This window comes from Vicia villosa, unplaced genomic scaffold, assembly GCF_029867415.1.
Source record: "Vicia villosa cultivar HV-30 ecotype Madison, WI unplaced genomic scaffold, Vvil1.0 ctg.000303F_1_1_1, whole genome shotgun sequence".
In the NCBI taxonomy this organism is placed as follows: Eukaryota; Viridiplantae; Streptophyta; class Magnoliopsida; order Fabales; family Fabaceae; genus Vicia; species Vicia villosa.
In genome coordinates, this window is record NW_026705131.1 from 100,791 (window position 1) to 106,790 (window position 6,000).

Sequence of the window (6,000 nt, forward strand, 5' to 3'; positions counted from 1 at the left end):
GTAATGGTTAAATCAACACTTCAAGTGATTAATCATACTATGTAAAACAGAATAGATAATAGTAATCAACACATATTTCACATGTTATCGAGTATACAACAAGCTTAAATAGTATAATATTTCAATTCTACTATTATATTCTCAATTAAGTACACAATCATCCTTCTCACATATTCACACATCTAATCTAATATGTATTCAAACTTCACTCGTTTCAATTATCAAACTCATACACATATCACAACTACATCAACTTCACATACTCAATTATCGCATAATTTTAATGTGACTCAATGCAAGATATGTGACGCTATGCATGTGGTACCGATTTGTGAACCCAAAGTTTCACCGCTTTCCGATTCAATATCTAGAATCCAAGCCACGCTTCCGATCCGGACAAGACCAAAGCCCAACAAACGTAAACATATAGTTTACCGCTTCCGATTCACTTTAGAATCTAAGCCTCGCTTATGTTTCAAAGCAAACCACCTTTGTTTCAAGGCATCCATGATATGAATGTATGTACAATGTTAATCAAACATATGCAATTAAGATCATCTCTACCATCTTAATATTTAGCATATCACAATAATTCACTCAATGAATTATCCACAATTATTGTACACAACATTCTCATCACATAAGCATTATTCACATATAATAGGTCAAAAGCAATTACAATTCACAAAATTCAATTAACACTAGTGATCACACTACCTCATGTTAACTCTCATTTTTGTCCATTATTCATGATAGACAGGAACTATTGAAAGGGCCAAGTTCTAACAAAACCAAATACCAGTTGATGCATTGATTGCATAACACAGGAGAACCATGTCAGGTGCAAGGAAAACTTGAGTTTGTTTGACAGACTTAAATTACTTGACAAACTTGTAAAACTAGTTTGTAATCACTTTTGGTAAAGTTTTTTAAAAGTATTTTAGATTAAATAATGTATATAAAAAATAGAACTTGTACAAAAAAATTACATGAACATATCTCTGTCTTTATATTTGTCGGTTAGTTCACCAACTAATTTAAACAGCCACTTGAATTTTAATCAACTAATTTTTCATTTATGAATTTTCAATTATAAACTACTAGCTATTGGTTATAACTTATAAACTACTTACACTATTGTCATACAGATACTACAGAATAGGGTGGGGATAACTTCACCTAAGTCGACACCCTTTACCCATTTATAGAAACTGATCAATTCATCAGTCATAAACAAATTGCAGGATAGATTAATGTATTGAATTACATTAGAGTACTCTACAAACATTATTAAATAATTTAAGAACTCATTCTAGATATTGAATGACATTCAATATAAACCAAAATTGATATCTTATCTAATTATTTAGTATTGCACCTAACAAGGTTCTACAGGTTGTTGCATGTGCCCATGGATGCAATTGGATTACTATTTCTCTTTTTCTTTCCAAATTACTATTTTAGTCGGTGAAGCTAGCAATGGAATACCAATGCAGTATTCATTAATTGGTCAAAGCAGTTCTGAACAAGAGCTCAACTGAAAGTCAGAAACATACAGCATCCAAGAAGTAGAAAAATGAAAGGGTGTAGCATAGTATAATTAGGTGTATCACTCGGCATTGCTAACAGGAACAAATAATATTTTCTTTGTTTATCCCTTTTAACTAAGAGAAATTATGGACATGTTAATATACCCATTATCCCCATATACTAACCCATAAGGATTGAGATTCTCCCCCTTACCTCTTGATTTCTCCTCCAAAACCCTAGCTTTCCTCTTCTTGTTCCTCTCCTCCACTTCTATCCTTGAAAACCAGCAAAAAATGAAAATGATGCTTCTACCCCTTATTCCTCTCTTACTATATTACTCATATTGGGCTTACCCAAATAATTCCACTTTCTAACTAATTAGGCCCAATTGATAAAATAGAGTAGTCAAATAAATAATTATGCTCCAACAAATAATATTATTACCCTTAATATTATTTTCCGATTAATCCAATTAAATCCGACTTTATCTCAAATAAATAAAATCCAATAATAATATTATTTCTAATATTATTTCTCTACATACTCCACTTTATTAATTCTTCGATTAATCGAATAAATTCCAACTTCACTTGATAATCCGAACATGTTTCTCAATAACACCGACGATCCAATTAATTATTAAACTTCGTCCAAATTAAGTAAATAATTCCTTATTTAATTTAATTAGCCAAATAATAATATTCGGGCTGTTACAACCGGGGCCGGAACATATGACGGAGGAGGTGGATGTCCGGAGGAAGAAGAACCGGAGGTACGTCCACCGCGAGACAAAGGAGCCAATCAATGTAAGCTATAATTTATCATTATCATCAGGGGACGTCATTACAAAAAATTGGGAAAAAAATCTTATTATTTTTAATCTTGATTTTTTAGAAATGACGTCCCCAGATGATAATGATAAACTATAGCTTACAATGATTGGCTCCTTTGTCTCGCGGTGGACGTACCTCCGGTTCTTCTTTCTTCGGACATCCACCTCCTCCGTCATATGTTCTGGCCCCGGTTACACCTCCTCCGTCATTTGTTACTTACAGTAGTACGTATTTTTATTAACATGATAAATCCAATACAAAAACACTGTGCGATACAATCCGAAATCCGAACAAAACAAAACAAAACACGTCAAACAAAACAAAAACATGTTATTCTGCCCGACGAGCGTTACAAAATACACATCAAACAAAATAAAAACACGTTATTCTTCTCGACGAGCGAACTCCTCCGAATGAAGATAATTATACCAATTTTCATCCCACTCAGTATCAGAACCATCAGCCTTGATCACGCCTGAAGGCTGAGCCTGCGCGTCCGAGCCATGGACTCCCAGGGGACGAGAAGCAGAACCAGTCAAAAGCTTCTTCTTCTCCTTCACCACCTTCACCTCCTTCACCTCCTTCACCTCTTTCACCTCCTTCTTTGAAGAACCCTTTCTTCCCTTAGCGCCCTCTTTAGAAGACGCAGTCCTGCGTGCTTGTTGGTTGCCTGACATGTTCCTGTAAATAGTTGAAATCGATTAATATGCTAGACAAAATAAAAAACAAAAAATTTTGAACTTCTGATACAATTCGGAAGTTCATTTCCGAAAACTGGGAGGGAGGTGTTTTCGGAAATGAACTTCCGAAACACCCCTGCGATGGACTTTTCTGCAACTTCCATGGCAGACCCCTAAACCAAACTTCAAACCAAATCAAAATGCTTCTAAACAACCTAAATACTACTAACAACCTAACCATATATCATTTATGCAATTAAAACCCTAAATAACATGCATTTGAATAATAGATCTAAAAATTTCAAAACTTACAAAGTGTTAGGATTGAGGGCTTTTGAATGTTGTTTAGCGGTGTGATTGGAGCCTTGATGCAGCTTTGGAATTCTGTTTGCACAAATTTTCGCCTTTGCCACTTTTTGTTTTGATTTAGGGTAAATGATTGGGGGAGGGGGAGTGTTTTGATAAATCTGCAGAAATCGCAGTATTTCGGAAGTTCACTTCCGAAACCCCTGCTTCGGAAATGAACTTCCGAAATAAGTCAATTTTTTCAAAAAAAAAAACGCTTCGGAAGTTCATTTCCGAAGCAGGGGTATTTTGGTATTTTCGCTGGGGGTGACCCCCATAGGGAGGTGGCCAAAGAAATTTTCTAAAAAAAACTACCAAAAACATGGAAAATAAGCCACAAATACTAAAAAAATTTAAAAAATCCCATCCAACAACATAACAAAACAATAGAGAAGACAAAAAAATCCTACAAACAAAGATTAAGGTAAATGATAGGGTTAGAAGGCAATCAAAGAAATAATATGAGATCACATAGGTGTGGTTGGATTGACGGTCACACAATTGACTCTGGCATAACTGAGTTTAGTAGTATTAATTCTAACAGTAGAATTGCTTTAAGTAGAATTAATTTTGGAGACTGAATCAATTTTACTTTTGATAAAACAAACACCTCAAAATTACCCAAAATCAATTTTGTACATCTAGAATTGATTTTGGATCTTTCAAAAAAGTCAATCCAAACATGCTAATAGTCTATTTTAAAATCATTTTCAGAATAAAAAATATACACTTCTCATCCATTACTTTCACATTTGTTGAAATACATTTAAATTAAATGACATCATTACAAGTTTTCTAAAATAGACCATAGATTATCGAATCATATCAAAGTCATCCATAGAATTAACTTTGTCACCTAATGAGAATAATTAACTTTGTCACCTAATGAGAATAAAAAAATCACCCATAGAATTAACTTTGTCACCTAATGAGAATAAAAAACTCAAAAAGAAGTTTTTGATTACTAGGAAAAATCACATGTCAACCTAATCACTGAAATATCCTATACTACATAGACATAGTTAACTCACTGATGGCAAAAAGATGGGAGATTGACTCAATCAAAATTTCACATATGGGACGATCCCACTAGAACTAACTATCACCCCTCATTTAAGTTGATTTTCTTTAAAACAAGAATATATCTTATAAAAGCCGCCAAAAAAGATCAATATATTAGAAGGTGTTCATGAAAAGAAAACTAATTGAAATAACTCCTTTGAAGCTAGCCAGAAAGAGCCACAATGTAAGATTCCTCTATTTAATTCAACCTCCTTTATTCGTTTGAAGAATGCCCTATTTATACTGGTATTTTTAGTATGATGTTGAACAAGAGCCATGAATGCCCTTTACTTTTCATGATGGACCATAATAATTTGATAGTCATTCACTATTGTATTTAGGAGACATATCTGGACAGATTGACGTCATGTGATAAATGCTTAGAAAGGCGTATCTTGGATAACTCGTCCTTGGGGCGGCATATATGACCGCACACTTATTGATGGTTTGGATCGTTCCATGCCTAAACCCGTTCCATTATATTCGTAACGACCTGTCAATTTCTAGGATGTACATAGTCCCTCAAGCATAAGGCATGAAGGGGATAAGTGCTTAAGGATACAACGGCCGACCAAGTTCTAGGATACATTCTCTCCTATTCCTGAATGTACATAGTCTCGCAAGCATATGGCCAAAAAGGGGCGAAGTGCATAAGGGTAATGTCGTCCACACTTGCCTGATCGTGCCACTTCGGTCTGACTATGATACGGGTGTCATGAATCTCTGATCTATTATGTTGTTATAACAAGTCCTCTATTTTTAACCTTCTTAGCATAAAATTCCACCATGTTTCTTGGAAAAGAGTTTGTGCTCTATAGGATATGTTCTCTAATCCTCTTTCCTTTTCTCATAAAGAACAACGTAGGTGTGAGGTCAGTCGTTGACATGAGGACCTCCGTGGTCGACGTGTCAATCGTGATTACTCTTATTGGGACTTGTAACGCCTCAGTAATCATCATTGGCCATACTACTAGGCTTTTTGGCCTTTCATCTAGGAGACTCTTTACTTTCCCACATTTTTTCTTAAATAGCGGTTTTCCATTTTGCTTAACCCTTTGACTTTCAAAAATATGTTATGCCCTCTTCTTCCTTTATTTCATTTCAAGTTTTGAAACCTTTCTCTTCAAGGCTTCCTATTCCATTCTCCATCTGGGTAGAATGATCATTTTATTTTCCCTTTTTATTCTTCACCTAATCGATTCCAATGGTTCAGATCGCAAGTGTAATGAGAATGGGATGGAAATTTCTCGCCGGTTTTTTAGTGATGAGGTTATAAGTTACGACTTGATTGGCCTAAACAACCTCTAGGAAATATTTTAAGAGATGAATTGGAATTGTTTAATATCAGTGATGAAGCCGACATTATTTTGGAACCTTGTGTCATGGGAAAGAAAGTTTATATGTGGCAATCTGTCATACCCCAAAATTTGCCCATATTATTTCTCTTACTCAAATTCAAATCAATACACAAAGCTCCTAGACACACTCTCCTATGCAAGGCTCTGAAACTAGGGTTTGGTTTACCCAAAGGAAAGTCAATGAATCACTGG